This window comes from Terrapene carolina, unplaced genomic scaffold (genome assembly GCF_002925995.2).
Source record: "Terrapene carolina triunguis isolate 2854851 unplaced genomic scaffold, T_m_triunguis-2.0 Scaffold114, whole genome shotgun sequence".
NCBI classification, from domain to species: Eukaryota; Metazoa; Chordata; order Testudines; family Emydidae; genus Terrapene; species Terrapene triunguis.
In genome coordinates, this window is record NW_020664465.1 from 644,153 (window position 1) to 660,811 (window position 16,659).

Consider the following 16,659-nt stretch of genomic DNA (forward strand, 5'->3'; position numbering starts at 1 on the left):
GCAGAACCATTATGAAGAGTGATGACATTAATAAGAGTAGTAGTGAAGAACATGAGAAAAGAATGATCAGTAAACAGGAGATCAGTAAAACAGTAAGCAATGGGAGATTAATTCATTAATAGAGTGACGATGCATAAAAACAGTAGGGAACATGAATGATACATAAATAAATATGAGCGGAGGGCTAGATTCACAAATGGACTCAGGCTGGGATTCCCCAAGAGAACTTAGACTCAGTACCCAACTCTTAGACCCCCGGCCACCCAGTGGAATTCACAGCTCTGCCTTAGGTGCAAGGGGAGAGAGAAATACCACAGAAGGCAGCATATTGAGGGAGGAGCCACCTCAGCAAGCCAATAGTAAGTGGCCAAGGCTCAATCTCCATGGGGTGTTAGGCCCCTAACTCTGGGCCAGAGAGAGGACTGAGGACTCTCAGCTGTGAGCTCTCTGCTGGCTTTAGCCAGCTGACCCAGCTCAGCCCGGTTGGGAGGCCACTCATATGGGAGGTGTATGTTACAATCTCCGTGCTGCCTGATTTGGAGTGGGGACTTGGGCCCAGGTTCTCCACATCCCAGTGAGTGACCTAACCACTGCGCTATTGGCTATTCTTGGTTTAAGTAAGATCAGAATCTAGCCCTGACCCTATTGCAGTCAGGGGGTGACTGAATTGACTCCCGGGGATCTGAGATCAGAATCCAGTCCTTACCCCACTGCAATCAGTGGGTGACTCTGGTTTCATAGAATCATAGAATATCAGGGTTGGAAGGGACCTCAGGAGGTCACCTAGTCCAACCCCCTGCTGAAAACAGGCCCAATCCCCAACTAAATCATCCCAGCCAGGGCTTTGTCAAGCCTGACCTTAAAAACTTCTAAGGAAGAAGATTTCACCACCTCCCTAGGTAACACATTCCAGTGCTTCAGCACTCTCGTAGTAAAAAAGTTTTTCCTAATATCCAACCTAAACCTTCCCCCCTACAACTTGAGACCATTACTCCTTGTTCTGTCATCTATTACCACTGAGAACACTCTAGATCCATCCTCTTTGGAACCCCCTTTCAGGTAGTTGAAAGCAACTATCAAATCCCCCCTCATTCTTCTTTTCTGAAGACTAAATAATCCCAGTTCCCTCAGCCTCTCATCATAAGTTATGTGCTCCAGCATCCTAATAATTTTCATTGCCCTCTGCTGGACTCTTTCCAATTTTTCCATATCTTTCTTGTAGTGTGGGGCCCAAAACTGGAGACAGTACTCCAGATAAGGCCTCACCAATGCCAAAAAGAAGGGAATGATCACTTCCCTCGATCTGCTGGCAATGCCCCTACTTATACAGCCCAAAATGCCGTTAGCCTTCTTTGGCAACAAGGGCACACTGCTGACTCATATCCAGCTTCTCATCCACTGTAACCCCTAGGTCCTTGACCCAAGGGAAAATGACACCCCAATCCAGCCCTGATCACATTGCAGCTAATGGGTTACAATGGATTTACTTCGTGGAAACTGAGATGAGATATATAGATTCATAGATTCCAAGGCCAGAGGGGACCTTGTGACCATCTAGTGTGACCTCCTCTATACCACAGGCCAGAGAACTGCCCCCAAATAATTCCTAGAGCAGATCTTTTAGAAAAAACATCCATTCTTGATTCAAAAATTGTCAGTGATGAAGAATCCATCACAACCCTTGGTAAATTGTTCGAATGGTTAATTACTCACGGTTAAAAATGTCTGCCTTATTTCCAATCTGAATTTGTCTAGCTTCACCTTCCAGTATTGGATCTTGTTAAACCTTTCTCTGATACACTGAAGAGCCAATTAATAAAAAAATTTTCCCTATGTAGATACAGTAAAAGCTTTGTTATCTTGCATATTGGGGAAATGGGGGGTGCTGGTTAGTGAAAAATTCTGGTTAACTAAGAGTTATACTTACCAATGGAGGGAGGGAGTTTGGATATGGGAGGGCGCTCAGGGCTGGGGGTTGGGGCGTTGGAGGGCGTGCGGGCTCTGGGAAGGAGTTTGGGTGCGGGAGGGGGCTCAGGGCAGGGGGTTGAAGCATGTGAGGTAGTGCAGGGTGAGGGATCTGGGTGACGCTCACCTCGGGCGGCTCCCCACAAGTGGCGACATGTCCCTGCTGCTCCTAGGTGGAGGTGCAGCCAGGTCCCTGTGCATGTTGCCTCCACCCACAGGTGCTGCCCCTGCAGCTCCCAATGGCCACGGTTCCTGGCCAATGGGAGCTGTGGAGCCAGTGCTCGGGGTAGGGGTAGTGCACGGAACAAACCGTGGCCATTCTTACATCTAGGAGTGTCATAACTATAAAGGGAAGGGTAACAGCCCTCCTGTGCACAATACTATAAAATCCCTCCTGGCCAGAGACTCCAAAATCCTTTTACCCGTAAAGGGTTAAGAAGCTCAGGTAACCTGGCTGACACCTGACCCAAAGGACCAATAAGGGGACAAGATACTTTCAAATCTTGGGGGGGGGAAGGCTTTTGTTTGTGCTCTTTGTGTTTGGGGAGAGTTCACTCTTGGGACTAAGAGGGACCAGACATCAATACATGCTCTCCAAATCTTTCTGAACAAGTCTCTCATATTTCAAACTTGTAAGTACAGCCAGGCAAGGCATGGTAGTTTTATCTTTGTTTTCTCAACTTGTAAATGTACCTTTTACTAGAGTGTTTACCTCTGTTTGCTGTAACTTTGAACCTAAGGCTAGAGGGGGGTCCTCTGGGCTCTTTAAGTTTGATTACCCTGTAAAGTTATTTTCCATCCTGATTTTACAGAGATGATTTTTACCTTTTTCTTTAATTAAAAGCCTTCTTTTTAAGAACCTGATTGATTTCCCCTGTTTTTTAGATCCAGTGGGGTTGGATCTTGATCCACCTGGAGTTGGTGGGAGAGAGGAGGGTGGATGGTTAATTTCTCCTTGTTTTAAGATCCAAAGGGTTTGGATCTGTATTCACCAGGGCATTGGTGAAGAGTCTCTCAAGGCTACCCAGGGAAGGGAATTAGCACATTGGGAGTGGTGGCAGCGGACCAGATCTAAGCTGGTAGTTAAGCTTAGAAGTTTTCATGCAGGCCCCCACATCTGTACCCTAAAGTTCAGAGTGGGGAAGAAGCCTTGACAAGGAGCAAAAGGGACATGTTGCCACTTCCGGGGAGCCACACAAACCCAGGTAGGGAGCCTGGCAACCCTATTGAAGATTTGTATTGTGAAATATCAGAAATGCCAGTTTCTAGAGCTTTCCAGTTGGTAAAGTGCCAGATAACACAGCTTTTACTGTAGTTATAGACTGTAATCAAGTCACCCCATAATATAGAATCATAGAATCATAGGTCTGGAAGGGACCTGGAGAGGTCATCTAGGCCAGTCCCCTGCAATCATGGCAGGGCTAAGTATTATCTAGACCATTCCTGAGAGGTGTTTGTCTAACCTGCTCTTAAAAATCTCCAATGATGGAGATTCCACAACCTTCCTGGGCAATTTATTACAGTGCTTAACCACCCTGACAGTTTTTCCTAATGTCCAACCTAAACCTGACTTGCTGCAATTTAAGCCCATTGCTTCTTGTCCTATCCTCAGAGCTTAAGAACAATTCTTCTCCCTCCTCCTTGTAACAACCTTTTATGTACTTGAAAACTATCATCATGTCCCCTCTCAGTTATCTCTTTTCCAGACTAAACAAACCCAATTTTTTCAATCTTCCCTCATAGGTCATGTTTTCTAGACTTATAATCATTTTTGTTGCTCTTCTCAGGACTCTCTCTAATTTGTCCACATCTTTCCTGAAATCTGGCACCTGGAACTGGACACAATACTCCAGTTGAGGCCTAATCAGTGTGGAATAGAGCGGAAGAATTACTTCTCGTGTCTTGCTTACAACACTCCTGTTAATCCATCCCAGAATTATGTTTGATTTTTTTGCAACAGTGTTACACTGTTGATTCATATTTAGCTCATATTTTCTTGGTTAAGCCTCACATTATCACTATGAGGCATGTTTTCCAGTCCTTAACTTTTTCTTTTAGCTCTTCTCTGAAATCTCTCCAGTTTTTCAACATCCTTCTTGAATTGTGGACACCAGAACAGGACACAGGATTCCAGCAGTGGTCGCACCAGTGCCAAATATAGACATAAAATCTCCTTCTTGAGTAGCCCACGTTTATGCATCCCAGGATTGCATCAGCTCTTTTGGTCACAGCATCACGCTGGGAGCTCATGGGCAGCTGATAATCTGCCATGACCCCCAAATCTGTTTCTGAGTCACTGCTTCCCAGGATAGAGTCCACCTGTGCTGTGAATATGGCCTACATTCTTTGTTCCTAGATGTATACATTTACATTTAGCTGTATTATAATGTATATTGGTTGCTTGTGTCCTGATCACTCTATATCAGGGACCTGTGTTCTTTGTTATTTACCACTCCCCCAATTTTGTGTCTTTTGCAGACTTTATCAGCAATGGTTTATATTTCCCTCCAGGTCATTGATAAAATGTTCAATAGGGTAGGGACTAGAACCAATCCCTGCGGGACCTCATTAAAAGCAAACTCAACTTTGTGATGATTCTCTGTTCACCGTTCATGTTGAGATCTATCAGTTACCCAATTTTTAATCCATGTAATGTATGCCATGTTAATTTTATATCAGTCTAGTTTTTTAATCAAAATGTTGTGTGATACCAAGTCAAATGCCTTACAGAAATCTAAGTATTTTACATCAACACTATTACCTTTATGAATCAATCTTGTGATCACATTAAAATATAAAATTAGTTTCATAGGATCTATTTTCCATGAGCCTATGTTGATTGACATTAATTCTTTATTAATTGAGTCCTGTACCAGCCACTCTATTATCTTGCCTGGGATCAATGTCAGATTGACAGGCCTATAATTACCTGTGTCATCCCATTTACCCTTTTTAAATATTGACATAATTTGAGCTTTCTTCCAGTTTTCTGGAGCTTGCCCATTGTTCCATGACTTATTGAAAAACATAGAATTATAAAAATGTAGGACTGAAAGGGAACTTGATAGGTCATCTAGCATAGCTCCCTGCACTGAAGTAGAATTAAGTATTATCTAGACCAGTGGCCCCCAGTCTTTTGTGGGCCATGCCCCCCCTTACCCCAGTCTGCACCCCTCTGCCTCACCCCAGAGCTGGGAGTGGGGCCATGGCTAGGGAGAGAAGGAAGGTGGAAAGGGGTTAGGGGGCGAAGGCTGGAGCCACAGCTGTGCATGGGTCTGGGGCCGGGACAGGGGTCAACAGCCAGGGGCGGCTCCACACCTGGCCTTACCTCCAGCCTTGACCCCGGGCTGGGAATGGAGCCACGGCCAATGGCCAAGGCTGGGGGCTGGTGTGGGGCTGGGAGTGGCACAGAGGCTGGGGACGGGTCCAGGCGCGGGACCGGGAGCTGGGGACATGGCTGGGGATGGCACCGAAGCAGACCTGGGGGAGGGGAGGGGCTGATTGGAGCTCCCGCCCAGCCCCCCTGTATGTTCCTCCATACCCCCTTAGTGGGGCATACCCCATACTTTGGGGACCTTTGATCTAGACCATCACTGTTCTTAAAAACATCCAATGATGGAGATTCCATGACCTCCCTAGGCAATTTGTTCCAGTGTTTAACTACACTTGGAGAGCAGAATTTTTTCCTGATTTCTAACCTAAATCTCTCTTGCTGCAGTGTAAGCCCTGTCTTTGGTGGAAGAGGAGAGCAATTTATCACCCTCCTCTTTATCAAAACTTTTTATGTACTCGAAGACTATTATCATGTTCCCCCACAGTCTTCTCTTCTCTGGACAAAACAAACCCATTTTTTTTCTCTTTCCTCTTAGGTTATGTTTTCAAGACCTTTAATCATCTTTGCTGCTCTCCTCTAGATTTTCTCCAATTTGTTCACATCTTTCCTGAAAAGTGGTGCTCAGAACTGGACATAATACTTCGGCTGAGACCTTATCACTACTGAGTGGAGTGGAAGAATTGCTACTTGTGTCTTGCTTACAACACTCCTGCTAATATATCCCAGAATAATGTTAGCTTTTTTTGCAAAAGTATTACATTGTTGACTCAGTTTTTGTTTGTGATCCACTATAACCCCCAGATCCTTTTCTACAGTACTCCTTACTCGGCAGTCATTTCCCATTTTGTATTTGTGCAGTTGATTATTCCCTCCTTAGTGTAGTATTTTAAATTTGTTCTTATTGAATTTCATCTTATTTATTTCAGACCATTTCTCTACTTTGTCAAGATAATTTTGAATACTGATACTGTCCTCCAAAGCACATGCAACCTCTCCCAGCTTGATATCATCTGTAAACTTTTATAAGTATAATCTCTATATCATTATCAACATTAACAATCCAGCAAGCTCCTCAGCCAGCTCTTTTAAAACTCTCCAGTGCAAGTTATGTGGTTCTGCTGATTTAAAAACTTTAATAACTTTAGTAGTTTCTGTTTAACATCCTCCTGATATACTAGTGCAATGGAAAAAGTGTTATCATATGGTATGACTACATCATCTGTTTTTCCCCAAATACAGAAAAGAAATACTTAGTGAACACTTCTGTCTTTAATGCATAATTATTATTTTTACCATTTCCTTATGGACCAACTGGTTCAGTAATAGACCAATACCATGGGTAAGATTCTTTTTGTTCTTAATACACTTTAAAAACTCCTTTTTATTGCCCATTTCTCCTTGTGTTCCTTTGCTTCCCTTATCAATTTTCTACAGTTCCTAACTTCTAACTTATATTTATTACTATTAACTTCCTCTTTCTTCCATTTGTCAGATATTTTTATTTGTTTAGTTGTCTTGTCTTCCCTTCCCTTCCCTTCAGGTCAGTTTGTTAAACTAGTTGTGGCTTTTTCCTTGATTGTAGCTTTCAGGGCATTAATTAAAGTATTCTTAATACTTTAATACTCCCAATTATCGTTCACATTTTTCAAAATTATTCCTTTCACCTCATGTTAAACTAGCTTTTAAAAAATACCAAATATTACTGATTTGGACTTCATTCTCTTTTCACATTACAGACATAGAATCATAGAAAATTAGGGTTAGAAGAGACCTCAGGAGGTCATCTAGTCCAACCCCCTGCTCAAAGCAGGACCAACACCAACTAAGTCATCCCAGCCAGGGCTTTGTCAAACCAGGCTGTAAAAACCTCTAAGGATGGAGATTCCATCACCTCCCTAGGTAACCCATTCCACTGCTTCACCACCCTCCCAGTGAAACAGTGTTTCCTAATATCCAACCTACACCTCCCTCACTGCAAATTCAGACCATTGCTCCTTGTTCTGTCATCTGCCACCACTGAGAACAGCCGAGCTCCATCCTCTTTGGGATGCCCCTTCAGGTAGTTGAAGGCTGCTATTAAATCCTCCCTCACTCTTCTTTTCTGCAGACTAAATAACCCTAGTTCCCTCAGCCTCTCCTCATAAGTCAAGTGCCCCAGGCCCCTAATGACTTTCATTGCCCTCGGCTGCACTATCTCCAATTTTCCACATCCTTTCTGTAGTGGGGGGGGGGCAAAACTGGATGCAATACTCCAGATGTGGCCTCCCCAGTGCAAAATAGGGGGGAATAATCACTTCCTTCGATCTGCTAGCAATGCTCCTATACAGCCCAATATGCAATTAGCCTTCTTGGCAACAAGGGCACACTGCTGACTCATATCCAGCTTCTCATCCACTGTCATCCCCAGGTCCTTTTCTGCAGAACTGCTGCTTAGCCAGTCAGTCCCCAGCCTGTGCATGGGATTCTTCCGTGCACTTGTCCTTCTTGAATCTCATCAGATTTCTTTTGGCCCAATCCTCCAATTTGTCTAGGTCACTCTGGACCCTATCCCTGCCCTCCAGGGTAACCACCTCTCCCCCCATCTTAGTGACATCCACGAATTTGCTGAAGGTGCAATTCATTCCATCATCCAGATCATTAATGAAGATGTTGAACAAAACCAGCTCTGGGACCAACCCCTGGGCACTCTGCTAGATGCCAGCTGCCAACTAGACATTGAGCCTACCTGTTGAGACCGACGATCTAGCCAGCTTTCTATCCACCTTATAGTCCATTCATCCAATCCATACTTCTTTAACTTGCTGGCAAGAATACTGTGGGAGACTGTATCAAAAGCTTTGCTAAAGTCAAGGTAGATCACATCCACCGCTTTCCCCATATCCACAGAGCCAGTTATCTCATGATAGAAGGCAATACAGTTGCTCAGTCATGACTTTCCCTTTGGGAATCCATGTTGACTGTTCCTGGTCACCTTCCTCTCCTCCAAGTGCTTCAAAATGGTTTCTTTGAGGATCTGCTCCATGATTTTTCCAGGGACTGAGGTGAGGTTCCCCAGATTCTCCTTCTTCCCTTTTTAAAAGATGGGTACTATGTTTGCCTTTTCCCAATCATCTGGAACCTCCCCTGATCATCACACATTTTCAAAGATAATGACCAATGGCTCTGCAATCACATAAGCCAACTCCCTCAGCACCCTCAGCTGCAGTGCATCTGCCCCCATGGACTTGTGGATATCCAGCTTTTCTAAATAGTCCTTAACCTGTTCCTTCCCCACTGAGGGCTGCTCACCTCCTCCCCATACTGTGCTACCCATTGCAGCAGTCTAGGAGCTGACCTTGTCTGTGAAGACCGAAGCAAAAAAGCATTGAGTACTTCAGTTTTTTCCACATCATCTGTCACTAGGTTGCCTCCTCAGTAGTATAAGGGCCCTACCATCAATCAAACCCTAACCCCTGCCCCTTGTCCCCTTAAGCCGCGCCCCTTGACACCTTGGTCCCTCCCACCTGTCACCGGAAGTCCCGCCCTATGGGGGATATTACTTCCGGGGTCAAGGTGCCACCTGACCGGAAGCAAGGTGTGCCATGTGACCCTCTAAGAACTCCTCCCACCACCCTCTGCCAATCAGGAGGGGTTTCGTCCCGATAGGACCGCCCCAAGAGGAGATTTTGACCAATCAGGGTGACTTCCGGGGTCGGGGTGACCAGTCCGGAAGTGGGTCATGTAACCCCTCTAAGAACTCCCACCACCACCCTCTACCAATCTGGAGGGGTTTCGCCCCAACAGGACCTCCCTGAGAGGAGATTTTGACCAATCAGGGTGACTTCCGGGTTGGGGTGATCCCTCCGGAAGTGAGTCGTGTGACCCCACTAAGAACTCCTTCCAAGACCCTCCACCAATCAGAGTGCAGCACCATTACCCCATAAGTCCCAGTGCCAGACAGAGGAGGCGGCCATCTCTTACCAAGGACACATGTTTTCGAAATTGCGGAAAGGCTGCTGAGAGGAAACATGTACTCCTTCACCACCCCTGTGAGAACTTAGGACTTTGTTTTAGCCCCGAGCACCTTTGGACTTGTGTGGAGAAAGTGCTACATCAGCGACAGTTCCGAGGAGGACCTTTTGGCCCAGCCGTTGATGGATACGCCGTACCCAACCCCGAAACCCTCGTGAGGCACCCTGATGAGCGTGACGGCCTCTCTTTATCCACCCCCTCAGAGGTGGAAGGCGATCGTGGCTCGGGGGAGGCACCAGTAGACAAGGGGAACGGAAAAGACGGCACTCAGATAAAATGAATGATTAAGAAGCGGCGGTCAAGGAGGGGTGGGTAATGGGTTAGGAACCGGGGGTTGCGTAAATTAAAAAACAAGCAGTGGGGGTGCTTACACGGTTTCTTTTCTGAAAATCTCTCAACAGCTCGATGATGCCTTTTTAGAGGCCTTTAAGAACTTACACATCAGTAGCCCTGTGGGAGTAAATATATCGTGCATCATTTGTTTTTGCTCATGTCTGAGACACAGATCTCAAGCCGAAAAGGACAAAATGGAAGAATGAACCATCTGAGACTCCCATATGGTAGGGGTCATGGCATCCATTTTTACAGACGGCTGTAAAAGGTCGTGTTAAACCAGGCAATTAATAAAACTTATTTAAATGTGTCAATATGAATGTGTCCCCTTTCATACTCGTGGTAGTAAAAGACGGTACCAGTAACAGTCATGTCTACACAGACAGCTCTGTTAAAGAAAATATATTACACCCCCGGGGAAGATGGGAGCTTCGGTGGGGTCAACCCTCTTTTTCAAGTGGCCAGAAAGCATAGTAAAACTTTAAACAGAAGACAGGTAACAGCATGGCTTTCAGACCAGGATGCTTACACGTTACACATACCGTCTTGAATACGTTTTAAAAGAAACAAGACCATTGTTTCAGATGTGGATGCGCAGTGGCAGGCAGATTTGGTGGATATGCTCTGGTTCTCCAAACACAACAGCCGTTTTAAGTACAGCTTAACAGTGATAGACATTCTATCCAAATATGCCTGGGCCTTAGGCCTAAAAGACAAGACGAGTGGTGAGGTATCCAAGGCCTTTAAAGCTATTTTCAGTGAAGGTTGCGTGCCTCAAAAATTACAAACTGATCGGGGGAAAGAATTTTTAAACAAACCTTTAAGCGGATTGTTAAAGCGGCATGGAGTTCACCATGTTGTTACCAATAATGAAGTCAAAGCAGGGGTTGTGGAGCGATTTAACAGAACTTAAAAAACTAGGATGTGGAGATATTTTACAGCCCATAACACCTTTCGCTACATTACGTCTTACCTGACTTTATAAAGAGTTACAACCAGAGCTTTCACAGAACTATACGTACGAGACCCATTGATGTTAACCCTTCAAATTCTCTGAAGGTATGGAAAACGGTTTACGGAGATGGTTTTAAAATAAAACCAGTTGTTGCCCCTTTTAGAAAAGGTGCTTTTGAAAAAGGTTATGAACAGATGTTTACCGATGAGATATTCATAGTGGATGAAGCCTTAACCAGGGGCCAGAGATCTGTATACCTATTAAAAGATTACGAGGGTGAGGCAGTTACTGGATCTTTTTACCCTGAAGAATTACAAAAAGTAAACCCCAAACGAGACGAGACAGGATTTACAGGATTGTAAAAGTTCTAGCGGAGAAAGGAAAAGGGAGAAAAAAGCAGCTACTGGTGAAATGGTTGGCGTGGCCCGATAAGTTTAACAGCTGGGTGGAAGCTTCTCAACTCTGTGACATCTAGACATGAACAAAAAAGATTCCTTCTGCAAAGACAGAGAGAGAGAGAGAGAGAGAGAGAGAGAGAAATGAGCAACGGCAGGTTTTACATTACTTTGCCTAGCAATGCCAGCTCTGCAGTTTTTCCCCAAAACACCATCTCAAACTTTACAATACGGCTAATTAAGCCCTTGGATCTCCCAGGTGACTGGGAGGTGGGGTTAGTGGAAATACAATACCCGCACAGCTGGAATACTGTCAACGAAGACACCCCTTTCGAAATCACCTTTGGAGCTACTACGTGGAATTTCATCCTACGACGAGGTTATTACTCGACCATACCCGAATTACTGGAGCATAGGAAGAGCAACGTGGCTCGCCATCCCGGACCGCCTGAGGTGGTCATGAACTACGACCCTGTGGGTAGAAAAGTGAGACTTAAATCTACCGATTTTATGTATGTGTTTTCTACTGGTGGGGAGCTAGCTAACATTCTGGGTTTGGGCCCCAAACGCAACGTCCAAAAATTCCCCTTCTCGGCAGACATCACAGGAGGTTTTAACTCCTTGTATCTATACATGGATATGGTAGAATACCAGTTTTGGGGGGTCTTTTCTGTTCCCCTGTTATGTTGCGTCCCTGTCCAAGGAAGGAACGAGTTTGTTACTGTCACCTACGATGAACCTCATTACATCCCTCTCAGTAAACACCACATCGACACCATCACCATTGAAATAAAGACAGATCAGAACAGACATGTCTCATTTCGCTTCAGCAAGGTGATCATCAAACTGCATCTGCATCCGCGGAGAGAGCGAGGTTTCTAAAAAAGCAAAACCCTATTATGGCGAGCCCAAAAATTATGGCGAACCCACCATCTACAGGAACTATGAGAAAGCCCAGGCTGGATACGCCCTTCCTGGATATCATGGGGCCCCCGTGATGTACGGGGTGGGTGTGGGTGGAATATTTTGTAGCTTCTTTCGAAAAGCTGTACCACTTTTGAGGAGGGGGCTAGAGATTGTTAAACCCCACGTAAAAAAACGCCGCTCAAAACATAGCTAAAGATGTGGTAGGTCATGTCTCCCATGCTGTTCTGGAGAAGATGGGGAATACAGCTTCACAGGAAGGATCGGGGCTGATGTACATTAAAAGGAGGAAGAGAAAGAGAAATACATCATACCCGCCATGCACAGGTCCCCTGAAACCCTTTAAAAGAAGGGCTTTGACACGCAGGGCCGGCCATAAGCGAAAGTCCAAGAGGCAGCCTGGGCGAAAGAGGAGACGCGCTCTGCCTGGTAAAAGAGACATATTTTAATTAACATGGCTTTTGTTCACTGCAGGTCTGAAGAGTGCACCAAATCTGAGCTAGACTCGTTTCAAATAGCCCCTACGCAGACCAGCATCGAGAAAAGCATCTACATCGAGGTGCCACCACTCTTGGCCATTACGGTGTCTGCCCCCATTGACTTTTTTATAGCAGGGAATGGCATAGATTATATGGATTAAACAACATGCTGCTGTACCTGTGTTGCAAGATTGTAAAAGGAGACGGAATTGAACTCACCGTGGACGCCGAAGTGGGCCTGGTGAATTACCCCATGGCCTCTATTTTCAGTCAGTTGGATGTCATGCTGGGAGACCTTCTCATAAGCCAAAGCAACAACTGTTGCCCTTACAGGGCCTTTATAGAATCGGTGCTCAATTACAGCAACGATACCCTCACCACGCAATTTTCCGCCGGCCTGTTTTACAAAGACACTGCTGGACAACATGAAGAAACAGAGTTGGATGAAGGGAATCTAGGGTTTGTGAGGCGTGCAAAGCTGACGTCCAAGAGCAGAACGGTAGAGCTGCTGGGTCATCTACACAGCAACCTGTTTTTTCAAGAAAAACTTTTGTTAAACGGAGTAGATGTGAAAATTAAACTGACGTGCAGTAAAGACGCTTTCTGTTTAATGGGCAGTGCGGCAGAAGGCTTTAAACTGTGCATTGTATCAGCGTCCCTTTTTGTGAAGAAAGTACGGGTGACCCCGGGAGTCTGTCTGGGGCACGCAGAGGCCCAGCTTACCGGTAATGCTAAATACCTCGTGGACCGTGTGGGAATGAAAGTGTTTAGCATCCCCGCGGGCAGCAGGGTCAGTAACCAGGAGAACCTGTTCTTGGGACAGTTACCCAAAATGCTTGTCCTAGGGTTTGTGGAAAACGATGCCTTTAGCGGAAGTTACGCTAAAAATCCCTTTCATTTTAAACATTATGATATTAATTTTGTGGCCTTGTATGTGGATGGTGAACAGATACCAACCAAGCCTCTGCAACCGGACTTCGAGGCAGGATGCTGCCTGAGAGAATACATGAATTTGGTACAGACAGCTGGTAAACACATGAAAGATCGTTCTCTGTTAATCGACTGTGAGGAGTTTGCACAGGGTTACACCTTGTTTGCCTTTGACCTGTCTCCCGACCAGGAATGCACTGATCACTATTCCCTGATTAAAACCGGGAACCTGAGAGCAGAAGTACATTTTGGGAAGCCTTTAAAGGTTACCGTCAATATGATTGTGTATGGGGTTTTTGACAATGTCATAGAACTAAATCGGAATAGAAACGTTCTGTTTGACTACATGTGAACATGGACACTGTGCAGCTCTCACATGTCTTATCAACGGACCCTTACACGAAAAAGAATTTCTTAGATGTGTTCCCTTGCAATTGGCTCCCTGGAGGCAAGCTGTCTCAGAGACCCCTAGGCTTGGTGGTGAACACGAATCCACACAACCAACCGGGTGAACACTGGCTCGCCTTGTATCTGGTGGAGCGTAACCCTGGAGAGTTTTTTGACTCATATGGGCACCCCACGAACAGTGTGTTGTTTCCTAAAAGCAGTATGAAATTATTAAACAAAGATGCCACAGACATGGTGATTCACAGTAGACAATTACAAGACCCCCACTCCGTCACCTGCAGCTATCACTGCGTGTTTTTCTTACATCATCGTAGCAAGGGTTTATCTTTTGACCCGATTTTAAACTTGTATTCTAATGACTTAGTGCAAAACGACCGGATGGTGATGAATTTTGTAAAAAATAAATTTAAATTCTTGGGCATGCCTAGCCTTGCTCAAACCATGTTTCAACAATCCCAGACATGTGTATCTTGCAATGATTTTCATAACCATGTTACCCAATAAAGCACCCCAGGTGAGGGGTTTAAAGACAATTGATGTTTGGTGGTTTAAAAAAAAAAGACCAATTGAGAAAAAGTACACAGATTTTTTTTACATTATAGAAATGTTTTATTTAAAGCAAAACATTACCAGTTTAAAAAAAAATTAGAATTTGAAAAATGTTACACACTGAGTCATTTGGGTCTTTTAGCCAATTTTCATTTTTTAGATGGCAAAAAAGTGGTCACGGTTTCTCGATCCATCCTGGTGTCAGCAGTCGAGGCCTTGAGGCATTCCAAAAGATCTCTGTTGGCCGCATTGCCCATGACGGAAGATGGTACGTTCAGTTCCGCCATGGCATTCATAAACACATCCCATCCTTTAGGTACATGTCTGCTAGGAACAGAGAGAGTCTGGGTGACGGCCCTGACTAAGTCGAGCATGTTAGAACCATTAACCACAGAGCCTTTATACACAAAAGACCCTTTATCGTTCCACGAAGAGAGATTTTTAACCTGGCCCAGCTTATTTAGCAATACTATTGCATTTTTCTTATAACGCTTATTCACGTTATCCAACACCTCCTGAGCAACAGAGTCTGAGTTCTTTGGTGTTTCTGGGGGGTTGGCAGTCACACTTTGTTCCTGTTCTGGTAGAAACAGACTTATTTTCCCTTTATCTGCATCACTCTGCTTCACATACATTAGGTACCTTTGAAGCACAGCGCTGTAAAGTTTAGCCTTTTCGTATTCGGCCAAATCAGTTCTTTGAAGAACAGTCTTCATTTCAGCATCCAGTAAGCGAGTTGCGGAGGGGGAGCCCTTAATTGCTCCAACTGGTGGCTGGGCATCAGGAACATTTTTTCTGCATACTCCATTATCAATTAGTTAAAAGCCCCGTTATCAGAGGGATAGCAAAACTTAACACAGGTCCGATAAACCCCCCAGACTGCTTGACCAGATGCTTTTTTCTTTTAAGTGAAACCCTTTTATTACACAAAGTTTTTATAAGCGTGCGTTTCTTTTTCAGCACACGCACTTGGTTCTGTGTTAAAGGTACATTTCCTTTTAAGGTATTGAGCGCTATTTCTGAGATGGCTGCTACTAGTTTGTCAGAGGCCGAACACAGTATAGCCCTCCTTTGCTGTGGGGACGATTTGCTAAGTAATTTTAAAAGGCCCAGGTTTCTCTTCACGCAGCTAGACATGTTTTCGGTCAGCAGCCCCGGCTGTTAAAAAGGGGCCTTCCGATAAGTCATCTCTTTTTATACCCGGCTGTTGTTCTTTTCAAAGTATAAACCGCCGGCCAGTCTGGAGGGAAAAGACCAGTTCTTAGTCTATAAGCTTCTGGTGTGGAAGCATTTAAATCCACCACCAGGTAGCCATAAGGTCTTTTGGTAGCATCCTCAAAAGCTTCTAGAAAGAATTGAGCTTTGCCGGGGTACATTTGCCGAGCGAGCGTAGCAATTTGTAATTTATCCCTGGGGTTTTTGAACAGAACCATGTACTTTGTGTTTAGGTTAATCGTGTGACTCTTTCTTCCCTGACAAAATATGATTTGAACTATATACATAATACTCAGGTTTCTGTGTTGCACTTACTTGGTAAAGGCTTTCTCACTTTCATCGCTTTCACAAGCAGAGTTCATCAGATAGTTTATGATAATCATATTTACTTTATTAGTAGGAAACAAACTGTCATCGTCAAAAGCATCAGGCAGCCCCTCCAAAAAATTGATAAAGGGATATTTACAAAGCAGTTCTTTATACAGAGGTTGCCAACAACTGTAACACGACACGATATTCTCAGGCATAACAGACAGTGTGTGTTTGGCATTATCCAACATGTTTTTTTATAAAGTAACTTTTCCTGCAGTTCGAGAATTGCAGAAAAGGGGTGTTTCCACCTCGTATCCATTTTTTCAAAAGCCGTAGGGCAGGGTTTTAAAACGTTCTCCTAGGACCCTCTTGTTGTAAACCACTTTGTGTGTCTTTTTAAGGGTTTTTTGTCTCTATTTGCCACTGGTTTTTGTTTCTTCAGATAGAGGGCTGCTGCACCTCTATCTTTTTTGAGGTGTTTTCTTGCAGACCCGTGCAATAGTCCAGGACTAGATCTTTCAAACTGTCAAAGTCGATCTTTTCACAGTTTCCTACGTTTAGGTTAATACCTTTGACTTTCATACAGGCCTTTCCACCCGACAGCTTATACCCATAGGTTTTCGGGCCTGCCGACACAAACTCGGTGATGTGTTGATCTGGCGGATCTCGGTCATGAGGTCCCCTAAATAATCCCCCAGAGGGGGATTCCAGTCACCCTCCCTTTTCACGAATATCACCGAGTCAGTGTCGTGGTACAGGCATCGCTCTTGCAAACCGTCTAGGAGGCTGTATAATTCTAAGCAGGCATAGGCGGCGGTGAAACAGGCTATGAAAACATAGGTATTGCCA